The 19,067-nt window shown below is 42.6% G+C and overlaps 1 protein-coding gene and 1 non-coding gene across 2 annotated transcripts in view; one reads left to right on the top strand and one right to left on the bottom strand.

Moving 5' to 3' along the window:
* Nucleotides 1-19,067, bottom strand: part of DNAI1 (dynein axonemal intermediate chain 1) — a 72,547-nt gene that overhangs the window by 49,483 nt on the left and 3,997 nt on the right. The window lies entirely within an intron of this gene.
* On the top strand, nucleotides 7,433-7,536 carry LOC142460397 (U6 spliceosomal RNA). Its single transcript, XR_012786609.1, has one exon. It is a non-coding gene; the product is annotated as a U6 spliceosomal RNA (small nuclear RNA).

Below are 19,067 nucleotides of genomic sequence, written 5' to 3'. Positions count from 1 at the left end.
CCGGCCCCTCTCCCCAACCTGCAGGTTTAGTGCTGTGCTCTGTTGCCCATGCTTCTAGGGAAAGAATCAGCTGGGCTCTGACTGGGGCCAGCCCTGTCGCCCTCTCTGTTCATGAGTTGCTCCATGGGGTTACATTGCCCTCAAAGTTTGGCCACCATGGTAGGGTCTGCATGCGCACTCCCATTTTGGCGGACACAGAAACAGCTCACGAGATTTTCAGACCCCAATCACTACTCTACAAAGTAGAACCTCAACAGGCTTAGTTTCAAAAGGAGTATCATACTGATACCTCCTCAGATGATCACAGGAGTGTTGTTGTTGTTAGGTGCCACTGAGCAGGTTCTGACTCACAGGGACCCCACGCACAACAGAAGGAAACTCCATGTGGTCCTACGCCATCCTCACATTGTTGTCGTCATTGCGTCGGGTCATGTCCTCCAGGGTTTTCCTCTTTTTCACTGACTCCACTGTCCCAAGCATGCTGTCTTTCTCCAGGGACTGATCTCTCCTGATCACACTTCCAAAGCAAGTGAGACCACGACTCGCCATCCTTGCTTTAAGGCGCACTCTGGCTATGTTTCTTCCAAGACAGATTTGCTCATTCTTCGGGCAGTCCAGGGTACTTTTTGTTGTTCTTTCAAGAAACATCTTTATTAATACAGTATTTATTTGTCTTCCCTGTCAAACCCTGAGCCAATTTCATTCCCTGGGCTGCCTGGGGAGGTGCAGGGATAGCAACATATAGGGACGAGGAGACGCGGGACAGAGAACTCTGGGAGGTGAAGCAGGCTCCTTCACATGGCGAAGAGGATGAAGAAGGCCACCATCAGGCAGAAAGCCCCATGGCTTCCGAGAGGGCAAAGCCAGGCTGGCGCAGGAGCAGAGCTGCTGCTTTAGAGAGGGGTGCTCAGCACAACCAAGGACGAGGCTCCCCAATGCAGTCCCAATGCCGGCTCCAGAGCCTGCCACCACCACTGTGGCAGCCCGGCCCCAATGAACTTGGCGGCTGTCTCAATGTCCCTTGAGACGGTGCTGATTTGGAAGCTGCGACTAGGGATAAATGAGGTCAGGGAACGTGGGGCTGTCAAGCTGCTGTCATGCTGTCTGTCAGTGTCTCTGGCCGTTTCTGCACAACACAGATAGTGGTTGGCTCAGCAGCTGGGAGGTGCTCCTGACAAGGGAAGGGGTGGAGATGAATTTGGCACAGGTGTACATTTTTAGGGGATGAGGGGTTGTGACAGGCGAGCTGCTCCTAGTACAGAGAAGACAGAGAGGGGAGGGGGCCGGGGAGTCCATGGTACTTTTAAAATTCTTCGCCAGCTCCATGATTCAGAGACATTGATTCTTCTACGGGCTTCCTTCTTCATGCTAACTTTGGAATACACATGAGGCAACTGAGAAACACGCCTCGCTCAGGCACACCTCAGTCCTCCAAGTAACATCCTTGCTCTTCAACACTGTTTAAAACTGGCTTTTGTGCAGAAGATTTGCCAAATGCCACGAGTCGTTTGATTTCTCAAGAGCTGCTTCCATGCACATTGACTGTGGCGCCAAGCAAAATGAAATCCTTGTTAAGAACATTCACTAATTTGAGACACATAAGTGAATCATGCAATGCCTGGTCAGAGTTTGTGCCCAGTCAAAGAGGATTGTAAACATTAAATCCCTTGCACAGACGCTGCTCTATCCTCAGCCACATAGTATCTGTGCGGTTCTTTCCTGAGAGGAAGCTCCGCCCAGGGAAGCTCACTGGAGTCTTTAGCAGCTCACACCTCCACCAAACGTTTCAAGGCTGAAACGTGCTTCCTCCTGGAAAGAGGCCTCTTCGAGGCATGCAAAGCCACAGATGCTGCATCCTCCTTCCGGGGACCCAGGAGACTTCGTTTACCATTTCAGTCGTCTTGGTCCTTATTTTAAAACTCACTAACAGGTTTCCATTAAGCTAAATTGAAACTAAATACCTCACCAGCATGCAGTTTCCGTTTCTAAAAGGGTAAAAGCTCTCAGTCCCCGAGGAACGGTAATTCACCAACAAATCTTCCTCCAGCTACACTAAGCGTTGTTCAAATCTGCGTCGAAAGCACACGGAATGCACTCGATGCGTGTTTCTAGTTTCAAGAGACCTCGCCAGTTTGAAACGGTGCTATGCGGAGAAGCGGGCACAATCGCGCGAACTCCCGCTGGTCATCTGCAATGCTGCGATCGCTGCTCGGTGCCATCAAATCGGCTCTGCCTCGGAGCAGCGCCGTGACCAGCACAGTGAAACACTGCCAAGTGCGGCACCATCTCTACCATCGGTGCTATGTTTGGGACCACTGCTGCAGCCATTGGGTCCATCTAGCTCACTGATGGTCTTCCTCCTATTGAAATTTAAAATGCATACACATACTCCTCAGTTCAGTAATTCTGCTTCCATTTTTCCTATGGAAATACACAGACAGTGTCCATAGGTGGGGTCAACAATCTGGAGAAGAAAACAACGGGACCAATGATTTGGGAGGACACGGGAAAGGGGGAGGCGGGAGAGAGGAAGTGGTGTTAACAAACCCCGGGACAAGGGAACAACAACTGATCCAAAATCAGTGGTAAGGAGAGTGTAGGAGGCCTTGTAGGGCGCGATCAAGGGCAATGTAACCGAGAGGAATTACTGAAACCCCAATGAAGGCTGAGCATGATAGTGGGACAAGAGGAAAGGAAAAGGAAATAGAGGAAAGAACTAGGAGGCAAAGGGCATTTATAGAGGTCTAAATACAGGCATGTACATATGTAAATACATTTATATACGATGATGGGGAAATAGATCTATGTGCATATATTTATAGGTTTAGTATTAAGGTAGCAGGTGGACATCAGGTCTCCACTCAAATACTCTCTCAATGCAAGAACACTTTGTTCCATTACACTGGCATTCCATGATGCTCACCTTCCTGACACGATCACTGAAGACAATGGGTGCATAAACAAACATGGTGAAGAAAGCTGATAGTGCCCAGCTATCAAGATATATAGCATTTGGGGTCTTAAAGACTTGAAGGTAAACAAGTGGCCATCTAGCTCAGAAGCAACAAAGCCCACATGGAAGAAGCACACCAGCCTGTGTGATCACGAGGTTAGGATCAGATATCAGGCATCAAAGAACAAAACATCATATCATTGTAAATGAGGAGGAGTGCAGAGTGGAGACCCAAAATCCATCTGTAGACAACTGGGCATCCCTTTATAGAAGGGTCACGGGGAGGAGGCGAACCAGTCAGGGTGCAGTATAGCACCAATGAAACATACAACTTTCCTCTAGTTCTTTAATGCTTCCACCCACCCCCCTCCCCACTATCATGATCCCAATTCTACCTTACAAATCTGGCTAGACCAGAGGATGCACACTGGTACAGATAAGAGTTGGAAACACAGGGAATCCAGGACAGATAAACCCCTAAGGACCAATTATTGAGAGTAGCAATACCAGGAGGGTAAGGGGAGAGTGGACTAGAAAGGGGGAACCGATCACAAGGATCTACATATAATCTCCTCCCTGGGGGACAGACAACAGAAAAGTGGGTGAATGGAGATGTCAGACAGTGTAACACATGAAAAAATAATAATTTATAAATTATCAAGGGTTTGTGAAGGAGGGGGGTGTGGAGAGAGAGGGGAAGAATGAGGAGCTGATACCAAGGGATCAAGTAGAAAGAAAATGTTTTGAGAATAATGATGGCAACAAATGTACTTGACGTAATGGATGCATATATGGATCGTGATAAATGTTGTATGAGCCCCCAATAACTTATTTTTAAGGACATGCACAGTGCATAAGAAATGTACAAAATTGTTTGCTGAAAGGGCTTAAGTGGAGAGCAAATGCTTTGAAAATGATGAGAGCAAAGAATGTACAGATGTGCTTTATACAATTGATGTATGTATGGATTGTGATAAGATTTGTATGAGTCCCTAATAAAATGCTTTAAAAATTTGTTTGCAGAGCTACAATTTCTAACATTTCCTCACACTGGAAAAATAATCCAAATATTAATTGAAAATGGCCTACAAAATGAATCATGGTGTAGCCATTCAATGAAATGCTATGCATGTTTTTTAAAGAATGGGATAGACCTTTATGTATTAGTACATCGAGTACATTGTTAGTTAAGAAAGTCAGCTACAATGGATGGCTCACCTGGTGACTTTAAGACTATGTGTGTATTTGCATCTAAGAGTGTTGAGAGTGAGTGGTTTTGTGGGGAAAGGGCCAATGCTGTACACTTATCACCATGGTTTTGATATTTGTAATGGGAATGTGTGTTATTTTTTAAAGTTTAAAATATAATGAGAAACTCCAAAACTCATTGCTATCAGAATCAATTCTGATCTAAACTGGCCCTTTGGAGTTTTATGAGATCAGCAACCTCACCTTTCACCTTTCTCTCAGGGAGCAACTGGTGGATTCAAACCATTGACCTTGCAGTTAGCAGCCCAACCCACAAGAACTCCTTTGAAATGTAACTACGAATTAGAGCATGAACAGTGCCAGTTAGAGTTGGCCTGCTGCTCACAAGGCAGAAAGAATAAAAGACCAACCCCATCCTTCCCTGGATGGGAAGCCTAGGAGGACACTAGCTAACTGTGTGATGAGGCCTTCTCCAGATAAAGCTGGCGCTGGTGCGCTAGAGAAAACCTAGGCTGTGACCCTCCATCTCGTCAATGCATGACTCTGTCATGACTACATTTGAGCCCAGCAGCAGGAGTCTTGGTTTCCATGCCTCATTCTTTTACCTAGAAAGTGTAAACCTTAGCATTGTTGTGAGGATAAAATGGAATAATGCTTGAATCGCACCTAATCCGCAGCCAAGAGCACAGTAAGCCCATAAGGAACAGTGGGCTTTGTGTTGTAATTATTTTATTATCCCATCTTAGTCTGCCATGCAATGCTACTGAGCCCCACTTCCAGGGCAATTTATGAATAGTCGAAAGGTGTGTTCCTGAGGTCCCAAAAAATCCTTTTTGGAATGGAGCCTGGAAAGTTCAGAGTGTCCCAGCAGAGGAACGACAGTAAAACTACCCTCCATTTATAAAGCAGCGTTCTGTTTACTAAACATGTTTGAGGACATCATTTCATTTGACCCTCGTAACTGTCTGTTGGGGTACAAAGTTTAAATACAGTGTGTGGTGCAGTGACTTGGGGAGGTTAAAGGAATGGAGCCTTTTAAGAGTTACTGAGGCAGCTCGACTCCTTCCGGAAGGAGCAGGCAGCCTAGAGACTGCAGTTGCCTAGAGCAAGTTATTACGTTCTACGAGTTTTGTAGCGTCAGCGCTTACCTTTGGGCCTTTGATCTATTTTCAGCTCATTTTTGTATATGGTGTGAGATAAATGTTAACTCAATTCTTTTGCATATGGATGTCGTTGAGCCAGCACCATTTGCTGAAGAGATCATTACCCCCTCATAGCGAATGGCCCTGGCACCTTGGTCACAAATAAATTGATACAGATGTACGTATAGCGTCTCTGGACTCTCGATTCGTTCCCATTGATCTAGCCATTTATTTTTACTCTGGTAATACAATGCTTGATTTGTGTGGGTTTATAGTAAATTTTGAAATCAGAAAATGTGAGTCCTCCTCATTGTTATTTTTTTGAGATTGTTTTAACTATTTAGAGTCCCTTGAAATCCCACAGGAATTTTAGGATTGGATTTTCCAATTTTGAAAAAAAAAAAGGTAGTTGAGACTTTGATAGGGATTATATCAATACACAGGTTGCTTTGGGGAATATTGCCACCTTGACAATATTAAGTCTTCCAATCCACAGACACAGGATGTCTTTCCATTTATTTAAGCTTTCTTGATTTTCTATCAGTAGTTTTACAGTTTTCAGTGTACAAATCTTATACCACCTTGCTATTCCTAAGCATGTTGTTCTTTTTCATGCTGTTATAAATGGAATTATCTTCTTAACTTCTTCTCAGATGGCTCATCATTAGTGTATAGACATAAAATTCATTTTTTAAAATTCATTTTTGCATGTTGCTCTTATATCCTGCAACCTTGCTGAATCAATTTATCATTTCTAGCTTTTGTATGAATTCTCTGGGATTTCCTATATATATCATCAACAGTAGAGATTTTTTTTTTCCTTTCTAATCCTGATATCCTTTCTTTCTTTTCCCTGCCTACTTACTCTGGTAAGAACTTCCAATACAATCTTGAGTACACAGTGAAAGCAGGCTTCCTTCTCTTGCTGCTAATTGCAGGGGAAAGTGTTCAGTAAGCATGATGCTAACTGGAGTTTTTGATAAATGACCTGTATCATGCCAAAGGAGTTCCTTTCTGTTCCTAATGTGTTGAATTTTTTAAAATCAAAAGACTGGTTGATTTTTGTCAAATGTTTTTCTTTGCATCATGTAGATCATAAGTTCCCAAACTTATTTGACCTACTGCCCCTTTTCAGAAAAATAATTACGTAGTGCCTCCCTGGCAATTAAAAATGTTGGTACTGTAGTTCATAATCCAGGACAAAGTGTAGGCATCTACTTTTGCAGCTCTCCTGTACTGGTCCAGGAGCCCTGGTGCTTTAGTGATTAAGCATTGGGTGTGATCCAAAAGGTTGGCTGTTTGAAACCGCCAGCAGCTCCTCAGCAGAAGGATGGACTCTCTACTCCAGAACAGTTACAGTCGCAGAAGCTCCGCGGGGCAGTTCCACCCTGTCCTAGGACTCTTGGCAGTTTTGTTTGTTGTATTGGTCCAGTGCCCCACAGGGGGCGGTATTGTCTACTTTAGGAAACAGTGATGAAGGTTCCATCTAGGCTTTCTTTAACTTCATTAATTGATATTTTCTAGTTTCAGTGCAGAGCTCTTTCATGCTTTATTTTTCATTCTATTTTAAATTATTTTTTAAAATTCAATGTTTCTGATTTTACGAGTCAAATGTTTACAGAAATACAGTTCCTTTCTGCATGTAGACTGTGCATGTTACAAACTCAAACTTCCTGCCATCAAGTCAATTCCTACTCTCAGTGACCTTACAGAACAGGGTAGAATTGCCCCTGTGAGTTTCCTGGGGAGTGGCTGGTGGTTTTTACTGTGGACCTTGTGGCTAGCAGACCAGTAAATAACCACTAAGCCACCAGAGTTCCTTATGCTCTTGCTAGCTATGGGTTTTTTTTAAAATACATTTTATCAGATTGAGGAAGTTCCTTTATATTTCTAGCTTTCTGAGAGTTCATGGGTGTTCTTAGAAATTTCAATGGGTACTTGGTCAACTCAATAGACATTTTTTCCCCCAATAGACTCTTAAGGTCCATGGTTCTGCATTAACATTTGAAAATATTCATTTCTAACTCATTTCCAGATGATCTTAACAATCTTTTTGAAAATAGTCACAGAGGGGAAAAAATAAAGACAATAGTCACAGGAATGTCTCTTGAGAAAACTAATAGGAATGCTTTCTTTGGTGGTACATATCCTAAAATTGGAACGATACTGAGAAGATTAGCACGGCCCCTGCACAAGGATGACATGCGAATTCATGAAGCACTCCATATATTTTTTTAAGATAAAGAAAATTAATAGGAGAATAAAAATAGTCTTTTGTATGTGTTAACATGTTTCCAGTAAGTTTTGGACCTTCCTATAGATTGTGTTTCAATCAGGTCTCATTTCCCTTCAGCCTACATATTTTTCTTTAGTATTTCTTTACTGAGGAGCCCCAGTGGCATAGTGGGTTGGCGTTGATGGAAAGGTCAGCAGTTCAAAACTGCCTGCTGCTCCCCGGGAGAAAGATAAAGCTTTCTACTCCCATAAAGATTTGTAGTCTTGTAAATATAGGACAGAGTTGCTATGAGTCAGAATGAATTTGATGGTAGTGAGTTTTTTATTTCTTGTAGTGAAGGTTTGCTGATGACAAGTTCTCTCAGCTATAGTTTATCTGAAAATATCATTATTCGTTCTCCTTAAAAAAGTGTTTTTGGAGAGATAATTCACATACTATACAATTGAATAGTTAAATCATATAATCATGTTAAGAGTTGTACAATCATCACCATAATTAACCTTAGAACATTTTCTTCTTTATTGTATTCATTGTTGTTGACTCCTATTTTGTCCCAGCCATGCCCCTAGGACATTTTTGATCCATTTGCTGTCCAGTTATAGATTTACCTATCCTGTGTTTCCTATACAGAAAATCACACAAAACAAAGACAAAGACAAAAAGAGACCCAACAACAATGACCAACTAAAACTGAGAAAAACCTCAACAGAAGAGAAAGCAGATGGTGAGGAGATGAGCCCGTCAGGGTGCAGTGTGGCACCTATGAAACACACAACTGTCCTCTACTTCTTTAATGCTCCCCCCTCCCCCCTCCCACACTATATGATCCCAATTCTACCTTACAAATCCGGCTACACCAGAGGATGTCCACTGGTACAGATAGGAACTGGAAACAGGGAGTCCAGGACAGATAAATCCCTCAAGACCAATAATGAGAGTAGCGATACCAGGAGGGTAAGGGGAAGGTGGGGGAGAAAAGGGGAACCAATCACAATGGTCTATGTATAACGACCTCCCTGGGGGACGGACAACGGAAAAGTGGGTGAAGGGAGACGTCGGACAGTGTAACACATGAAAAAAATATATAAATTAACAAGGGTTCATGAGGGAGGGAAGGTGGTTGAGGCAGGGGCAAAATGAGCTGATACCAAGGGCTCAAGTAGAAAGAAAATGTTTTGAGAATGATGATGGCAACAAATGTACAAATGTGCTTGGAACAATGGATGGATGGATGGTGATAAGAGTTGTACAAGTCCCCCAATAAAATTATTTTTTTTTAAAAAGTGGACCCAAAGCCCATTTGTCAGCCACTGGAGATCCCCTCACAGAGGGGTCTAGAGGAGAAGAAGATGAGTCAGTCAGGGTGCGACGTAGCACCAATGAAGAATACAGCTTTCCTCCAATTCCTAAATGCTTCCTCCTCCCCACCTCCCACTACCATGATTCAAATTCTACCTTGCAAGCCTGGATAGAGCAGAGGTTGTACACTGGTGCAGATAGGAACTGGAGGCACAGGGAATCCAGGGTGGATGATACCTTCAGAACCAAGTGTGTGAGAAGCGATACTGGGAGGGTAGAGGGTGAGTGGGTTGGAAAGGGGGAACTGATTACAAGGATCTATATGTGACCTCCTCCCTGGGGGACGGACAACAGAAAAGGGGGTGAAGGGAGACGCCGGATAGGGCAAGATATGACAAAATAATAATTTATAAATTATAAAAGGCTCATGAGGAAGGGGGGAGCAGGGAGGGAGGGGAAAAAAGAGGACTTGATACAAAGGGCTTAAGTGGAGAGCAAATGCTTTGAAAATGATTAGGGCAAAGAATGTACAGATGTGCTTTATACGATTGATGTATGTATATGTATGGATTGTGATAAGAGTTGTATGAGTCCCTAATAAAATGTTAAAAATTTAAAAAAAAGAGAGATGGGAGCTCACGACACACAGAATCCAGAAACAGGAGGGCCGATAGCAATACTAGAAGGGTAGGGGGAAGGCAGCGGGGAGGAAGGGAGAAAGGGGGAGCCTATTGCATTGACGGACACACAACCATACACCCCTCTCCAGGGGGAAGAACAACAGAAAACATGGAGGAAGGGAGACAGTGTTTGGTATGAGAGATAAAAATAATAGTTTACTTACAATCTATCAAGGGGCCATGGGTGGAGGGGAGGGATAAAAAGAGGAGCTACTAAGGGTTCAATAGAAAATAAATATCTAAAAAAGAATGAAGGCAACATATGAATAAACATGCCTGATGCAATCCATGTATGGATTGTAACAAGAGTTGTAAGAGCCCCCAATAAAATGATCTTTTTTTTAAACATTTTATTAGGGACTCATACAACTCTTATCGCAATCCATAAATACATCAATTGTATAGAGCACATCTGTACATGCTTTGCCCTAATCAAAATGATCTTTTTTAATGATCTTTTAAAATTAAAAAGACTCTTGATTTTTTAATCTTGTTGCTATCTATTCATCAGATTAGACCTTTTAATGAGCCCATCTTCACATCCTGCAATTAATTTTTCATTTTCAAAATTGTGCTTTTTTTTTATCCTTCCCATTTTTCTGCTTAGATCACCCATGTGTCCATCCATTAAGATAACACTTCTCTGGCTAGATAGCCCCACCCCCACCCAGGGGACAAGTAACAGAAGGTGGGTGAAGGGAGACACCTGTAAGGGACAGGGTAAAACACGAACAAACAATAATAATATTGAATTGATGCAGGTTTCATGAGGGAGGGAGGGCGCGGGAGGGAGTGGGGAAAAGAGGAGGCGATATCAGGGGCTCAAGGAGAAAGAAATTGTTTTGGAAATGTTGATGGCAACACATGCACAAGTGTGCTTAATACCATGGAATGATGGATTGTTATAAGATTTGTAAGAGACCCAATAAAATGATTAAAAAGAAAAGCATAGCTGAAGGTTTTAAAAAAAGTTAACATTTCTCTAAGTCTTCAAATACATTTATAATAACTTCTCTAAAGCCATGGTCTGCTGATTCCAGCCTCCGGATCCTCCTGTTGTCCTAGCTCTCAGAGCCATCATCAGAAATGTTCTCTAAACCTAGATAAAAGGCAAATAGGTGCCTCATGTTGGGTGTTTTCTGCCTTCAAGAAGCATTGTCCACTATTATTTACTGCCCAACACTGAACCACAGTCAGCTCCTGTGTTGTCACCTCCTACATTGTATCCAGGTTGATAGTTGTCTGGCTAGGCCAGAACTACTTGCTACCTTGTGGCCAGATGTGGAAGTCTTCTATTGAAAGGTCTTCAAAAGCGATATACAAAGTGTGCTGTATTTTTAAATTCATTGCAGAAATGTGCTATTTCAGAGGGGAAAAAATCCCACAGTAAAGGCTTTTTGTAAAGGCCAGAACCTTTTGTAATGTAAATATCAGCCCTGAATGAAAGCACTGAACTGGAAGAAATCTGAGGCCCCTTCTAACACAATGTATGAGAACGGGGTATAACAGAAACCATATAGAAGTTCATGTGGAGTAAAGCCCCTGGCACTGGAGGAATCCAGGGAAAACCCTCCCTCCTGATGAGGAAACCTGCCTGGTTGAGGTCTGGGGTTGCTCAGACAGCCATGCTTTCCTGACACGGGCTAGCGGGGAACTGAGAAGCTGGAGTCCACCAGATTCCCATTCCAGGAATCTGAACTGAGGTGACAGAAAGAACCAGTAGTTGGATAGAAATATTGATGGACATGCTTGTGAGACAGAGAGAGACCAGGATGAGCTGGACACACACGTTATGAGACAACAGAAATCACGGGAAAAGGGACGAGTTAGGGATTAAGAGCAGGGAATAAGATAGAGCTGCTAAGAGAAATAAAGATGCCATGAGCTATATGGAGTAATGTGTTAACCCAGATTTATTTCAGAAGCAACAGATTCAGCTTTATCACTCCAAGTCTAGACCAATGTATTTATAATACATAGGTCTGTACAATACAAAACTCACTGCCATCAAGTCAATTCTGATTCATCGCAATCCTATACGACAGAGTAGAATGAGAGGAGCAGAAAAACCTCATCTTTTCCCCCAAGGAGTGACTAGTGGGTTTGCACTGCTGACCTTGCAATCCAGTGTGTAACCCACCATGCCACCAGAGCTCCAATACAGTACACACACACACACACACACACACACACACACACACACACTCACACATACATCTTTCATCTTCACCCCTGCAACCCTTTACTTGAGCTAACTTGATTGATCTGTGTTCTTGGCAACTTAAAGAGTTCATTTAAAATACATGTGCTTTAGAGTTTGTCCAGGAGTTCTGGAGGCATAGTGGCTACATGTTGGTCTGCTAATTACAGGTCTGGGGTTTAAACCCACCAACTCCTCTATAGGAGAAAGCTGAGGCTCTCTGCTCCCAAGATTTACAGCCTCAAAAACATAAAGGAGTAGTGCTACTCTGCCCTGTAGGGTCCTTGTGAGTCAGATCAGAATCGACTCAATGGCCAGAAGTAGAGCTTGTCAGAAGCCCTGGGGATGCAGTGGGTGATGCATCAGGTTAGCACACAGGAAGGTCCATGTTTCGAACCCACCAGTTGTGCTGCAAGAGAAAGATGGGGCAGTCTGCTTCCATAAGACTTTTCAGCCATGGGAACCCTATTGAGCAGTTCTGTTCTGTCCTATAGGGTCACTATGAGTCAGAATCAACTCAACAGCAGTAGTTTGGGATTTGGGTTTGGTTTAGAGTTTGTCAAGCCCAGAAGGAGAAAGAGGAGTAGCAAAGACCTGAGTATCCCAGGCAGAGGGAGCACAATCATTAACCAGCAGACTGAACTGTGGGACAGGTCACATCCAGGGCTGCCCAGGGGTGAACAAATTGTTGCATCCACTTATATGTTAATTTATTTTAAAAATATTCAGGACAATCTCATGATGGTACAGTGAAATGAAAATAGTCAACATGAAACTGGATGTGAGGTTTAAAAAAAAAGATAGAGAATGAAGTTAAGACCAGGGGAACCCCACCCAACCCACTGCCTTCAAGCGGATGTTTAATTCGTACTAAGGTTTCTGAGACTGAGAATCTTCACAGGAACTGACAACCTCTTTTCCCTGAGGGTTGGTTTTGAACTGACCTTCTGGTCAGTGGCCCCGCACCAGGAGCAGGGTCTCTAGATAGTAGGACTATGATAGAATTTGGGCTGTTAAGAGAATTGGGCTTCTTTGGGTAGGATAAAGGAAACATGAACATCTTCACCCGTAAACTCAGAAAGAAACGTTTCTTTCTGTTTCAGAGTATTGTAGGACACATCTTTCCATCATTCATTCGCTGAATATTTATTAGGCACCTGGCGTGTGCCAATGGGTCAGTGCTCAGCTGTAACTAAAGGGTAGTCTGCAGGAGAAAAGACCTTTTGGTCTGTTCCTGTAATGATTACAGCGTCGGCAACCCTGTTATGCTGTTCTACTCCATCATGCAGGATCACCATGAGTCCGCATTGACTCAACGACACACAACTACACCATCACGATGGTGCCACTTCTTAAGGAGGCAGCTCAAGAAGCATCAACACTGAATCGGTTCCCATTCCCAAGGTTCTCAAGTCTGGGAGGAGAGATAAGCGGCTAAGTGGAGGATGAAGGTCCACCATTCAAACCTTAATCCAGTGAGCTCTCGGAACAGGACAAAGTGTTGTGAGATATGAAACTGGGAAACCAAAAAGTTTGATCCACAACCTGCCTTTGCTGCTTCTCCATACAACTCTGCCAGTGTTCGGCGACTGACTGAGCACTTGGTACAGATTCCTAACGGACAGAAAAACGTTTCAAGTGGTTTTCTCCCAGCTGGAGCCAGAGAATCAAAATGACTCTTCAGCCTCAGCCTGCATGCTGCAAAGCCCAAGGATAAGCAGATCGGCCCTCTGCCGTTATTCTTTGAGAACCTGGCATGGACCGAGTACTAACAATGTGCTAGGCTCCACAGTAAATGGAGGAGAAGACCAAGTCCTGGCCTCAAATGCTCACAGCTGTTTTGTAATCTGATAATTATGCATGACAAACCTCAGACCATAACTCTGAAAATAGCATGACTGTAATCATAACAAAATGGAGCAGGCACTGGCAAAATTTGTTTTCTAGTTATCGCTTCCAGAAGGAATTCTGTAACACCGTGAAGAAAAGAGAAAACACTCTCAACTTCCTGCCACGAAACCTCTCAATTATCATCTGCACCCACCCCTTCCTCTTCTCGTCTCTGTTAGGAACTGTGCCATCCAAGCCCTCGCCCCTCTGGGACTCCCCTCTAGTCATTATTTTACCTGTCTCCTTTACCTCCAGGTCTTCTCTCAGCATGAGATATTCAAATCTCACTTTTCATCTTTTAAAAACACAGACCGTGTGCATTCGATCTCTAGGGCCTTCTTAGATTAATTCAGTCTGGCTTTTATCTCCAGAACTGTCCTTGCAAGTTCTTCAGTCACTTCCGTTATTAAACCTAATGTCTACCTCTGAGCTCACATTGTCATTGACCGCTCAGTAGCATGTAACACAGCTGACCACACACTTTCACTCTGAACACACTCTTCCTTTGGCTTCTTGTTGTCTCACCTCACTGATTTGGATTCTTCTTCCTCTGTCCAAATCCTAAACGCAGCGTTCTTCCCACCCAATCCCCAGAGTCAGTACTAGGGTGCCCTGCGCACACTTTCACAGCCCTCCATGCTCCTTCTGCTGCGGCCTCCCATCAGCCATTCAGCAGTCACTGGTTGAGAACGTCTGATGGGATGGCCACTGTGTTAGGAGCTAAGTATACAGATGTGAGCAAAATCATCTACAGGCCCTGCTCTCAAGAAGCTCACAGTCTAGTGAACAAGAAAGCCAAGAATCCAATGAATGAATAATTGCAAACTGTGATGCAGGGTGTGAAAAAGGAACGCAGATCACTGAGATGATATAATAGAGGAAACTGTTCTTCAGGAACACGGCAGGGAGCATTGGAACAGATTGTGAAGGCTGATGTTTGGGATAAACTCTTCATGTGCCAGAAAGTGGTGTGAAGAGTATTCCAGAGAGAGGAGGCAGCATATGGAACTGAAGCATAGAAGTCACGGGGGAAGAAAGAGTGGTATAAATTCAGACTAGAGATCCAAGTAGGCCCTCAGTCCAGATAGACTCTTACAGGGTTATCTGAAGATTTAGTCCCTGACCTAAGGGCAGTGGGAATCACGGAAGGGTTATGAGTCTGCGTGTGTGTGTGTGTGTGTGTGTGTGTGTGTGTGTGTGTGTGTGTGTGTGTCTGGGGGTGTGATAAAATAAAAGTGGTAGTTTTAAAAGAGTATTCTTTTCAATTTAGTGTAGAGAATGGAGTGGAAGGAGCACCTGTGGGTCAAGGGAAGACCAGTCACAGGACTAGTACAGCACTCCAGTGAGCTGTGACTGTGTTAGACAGGTGGCAGTCAGTATGAAGTAGTTTGATTGAGGAGGCAAAGGGGTCAAGGGTAGTTCCTAGGGCTTGCGTAAGACAGAGTGTAAGGATGACCCCGAGGAAAAGGGTTATACAGGTGAGGACACAAAGCTCATTTCAGAGGCGATCCCACCACGAGGAGAGGGAACGCTCTAAGATAGACGTGGTGGGGACTCGACAATTCCCCTTGCTATGATCCAGTGAACTCTTCAATTATATGGTGTGTAAATTTTGTGCCAATAAAATGGTTGGAAAGTAAAAATAAATGAATGGAGAAAAGAAAAAAAAGTGAGGGCATCTTAGTTTGAGCAAACAGAAACATCACCTTCCCCAAGATGCTGCTCCTCTCGGGCTGTCCTTTCTTCTATGATGACAACATTTGAGTCATCTAAGACTCCCTTTTGGCTGTGTACCCAATCCTCCCCATTCACCCCTACCCCAGTCACCCTCCAGTTAAATCAACATTGATTTCTTAAGTATTGTCCTAAGGGTCCTCTTGAGAAATCATAAAATAATCCAAAAGCACAAGGCTCTTCTTTGGCTCTTAGAGAACAATGTAAAATTTCAGACTTTGATTTTTTCTCATGAGTTCTAAAGGGATACTAAAACTTGTTAGTCATAAACGCAATTTGGCCTTGAACTGGAGCTGAAGGCAGACACAAACTCAGTTCTCTACTCAGAAGTCGGGCTGTCGGGCAACGTTTGGCAATGTTGCAAACCTCTCCTGCATGTGCACACACACAGTCAGCTGGAATTTTCGTAATTTGAGGGCAGGACATTTTGTTATTGGGGCATTGCCAGTGATGTTTTGAGCTGGCCACAGCTTATAATGCCTGACATTCATGCATTTTAAGGACAAATGATTAATGGAGCTCTATCACGATCGATTTAACTTTCCATGGGTTATTTGATTAACCAGGATCCCTGGTGGTGCAGTGGTTAAGCACTTGGCTGCTAATCAAACAGTCCTTGACTCAAATCCACCAGTGGCTCTGTGGGAAAAGGATGTGGCAGTCTGCTTCCATAAAGATGTACGCTGAGGAAACCCTAGGGGAAGTTCTACTCTGTCTTACAGGATTGCTACATTGACTCCACAGCAGTAGGCTAGTTGGTTAGACTTGGTTAAGGATGCACAACTCGGACCGTATTTCCTGTCTCTTTCCCCTCGTCTTTTTTACTGATCGAGAACATTTGCAGCAGGCCCCTAACTCAAGGACTTCACACTTGCCATGTCTTCTGTCTGGAATCCTTTCTCCCCTTCAAATATCACAGAGAGATCTCCTTCATTTCCTATAGGTCTTTGTTCAAATCTGACCTCTGTGATCACCATATTTAAATGACAATCTTCTTTTTTTATACTTCCTAGCTCTGTTCCTCATTTTATTTGTCTCCTGGGCACCTAGCACCACTTAATACTCTCTATATTTATGTATTTCTTGGTTACTATTTACCTCCAACTAAAAGGTAAGCCCCAGAAAAGCAGGGATTTTTGTTGGTGCTGTTGCTACATCACCAATACCTGAGCAGTACCTGGCACATAGTAGGTAACCAATAAACAACCATTTAATGAGCAGGCATATTTTCATCAGCTGCCTCTTTGACCTCTTAATTTCCAACATCTCAAGATACTTCTTGAAGCACAATTATTTTCTGGGATAGGATAATATTCAGACATCTACAAGAAAGACTTTAACATGACTACTATGAGCCAAACACTAAAGCCAATGATTAATTGAAGAATTTCACCAACTCCTTCAGTATGAAATGGATTGAGCAGTCAAGATGAATGGATAATTACTGATGACTGGAAACAAAGAAGGTCCACTCATTGACAAATATAGCCATGGTGATCGTCCCATGCTAGAGATCACATTTTAGAATTTTGCAAAGCCCCCCCAAATGATTTATTCACTGAAAATATCTTTTTTAACAACATAAATGAAGACTATATATGGACCTCACCAGCTGAGATCCACAGGAATCAAATAGACTACATTTGTGAAAAGAGATCATAGAAAGCTCAATGTCAGCAGCCAAAACAAGTTCAGGGGCCAAATGTGGAAGAGATCATCAATTGCTCAAATGCAAGTTCAGACTGAAGCTCAAGAAAATCCAAATACGTCCACAAATGCCAAAACGCAACCCTGAATTTAGAAACCATCTCAAGAACACATCTGACTCATTGAACACTAATGAGAGATGACCAGTGAAGTTGTGGGATGACGTCAAGAACGTCATACAAGAAAAGGTCATTAAAAGACAAGAAAGGAATGAGCAAAAGGAAGTAAAAGAGTCAAACAGAAAATTTCAAAGGTCATCGCAAGAAAACAAACCAACATGCCAGGAAATGTGCAAAGACCTGGAGTTAGAAAACCAAAGGGAAGGACACACTAAGCATATTTCAGGCTGAAAGAACTGAAGAAGAAAAGATCAAGCCTCAAGTTGAAATACTGAAGGATTATATGGGTAAGATATTGAATGACACCGGAAACCTAAAAAGAAGAGAGAAGGAATACATAAAAAAGCACTGGTAGATTTTCAACCATTTCAGGAAGTAGCATGTGATCAAGAGCCAATGGTATTGAAGAAAGAAGTTCAAGCTGCACTGAAGACATCCACCAAACAACAACAACAACAAGAAAACAATGCCTCAAGACTCGACAGAATACCAATTGAAATGTTTTAACAAACCGATGCATCATTAGAGGGACTCACTCATGTAGGCCAAGACATTTGGATGACAGCTATCTGGCCAGGCAACCGGAAGAAATCCATATCTGTGCCTATTCCAAAGAAAGGTGACCTAATAGAATACAGAACTCATTGAACACTATCATTAATATAACATGCAAGTGAAATTTTGCAGAAGCTAATTCAACAATGGTTATAGCAGTACATTCATAGCGCAGTGCTAGAAATTCAAGCCAGATTCAGAAAAGAATGTATAGCAGAAGATATCATTGCTGATGTAAGATGGATCTTGGCTGAAAACAGAAAATACCAAAAACTGTTTACTTATGTTTTATTGAGAGTGCAAGGTAATTTGACTGTATGGATCATAACAAACTAAAAGATGACATTCCAAAGAATGAGAATTTTAGAACGCTTACCTGTACTCATGTAGAATCTGTCCACAGACCAACAGGTAGTCGATGGAACAGAATAAAGGGATGATGTTGAATGATTTAAAACTAAGAACGCTACGCGTCAGAGTTGATGGTTTTACCATATTTACTCAATCCACATGCTAAGCAAATAATCTGAGAATATGGATTCTATGAAGAAGAACATGGCATCAAGATTGGAGGAAGGCTCCTTAACCATCAATTTACTCATGACCCAGCCTTGCTTGATGAAAATGAAGAGAACTTGAAGCACTAACTAATGAAGATCAAAGATTACACACTTTAGTAGGGATTATATTATATTGTTTAAAAAACCTTACTATTGGACCAATAAGCAGCATAATGATAAATAGAGAAAAGATTGATATAGTCAAAGATTTCATTTTACTTACATTCACAATCATGGAAGGAGCAGTCAAGAAATCAAATCACAAAAAAATAAGTAAAATAAAAAAAGAAATCAAATCACATATTGCATTGGGCAGATATATTGAACAAAATTCTAAAACAAAACTCACTGCCATCAAGTCAATGTCAACTCATAATGACCTTACAGGACAGGGCAGAACTGCCACTGTGAGTTTAAGTCTTTAAAGTGTTGACGAGTAAAGATGTCACTCTGAGGACTGTGGTACACCTGACCTAAGTCTGGTGTTGGCAAAGAAAACTGAACATACCATGGACTTCAAGAATGAGAAAATCTGTTTTAGAAGAGGGACCCGTCTAAAGAAGGACTTCAAGCTTGATAAAGTGAAGGGTCATTGAAAAGGAGAAGAACCTTCAATGAGACAGATCGATGCAGTGGCTGTAACCATGGGCTCAAACACAACAATTTTTGAGAATAGTGGAAGACAGGGCAGTGTTTTGTTCTGTTACAAATGGGAATGCTATGAGTTGGAAGTGACTTGATGACACCTAACTATAATAATACCCAATGCCCAGATGACGCCTA

The sequence above is a fragment of the Tenrec ecaudatus genome, chromosome 10 (assembly GCF_050624435.1).
Source record: "Tenrec ecaudatus isolate mTenEca1 chromosome 10, mTenEca1.hap1, whole genome shotgun sequence".
In the NCBI taxonomy this organism is placed as follows: Eukaryota; Metazoa; Chordata; class Mammalia; order Afrosoricida; family Tenrecidae; genus Tenrec; species Tenrec ecaudatus.
Note: the sequence above shows the minus strand (reverse complement) of the source record. Positions and strands in the feature narration are given on the sequence as shown.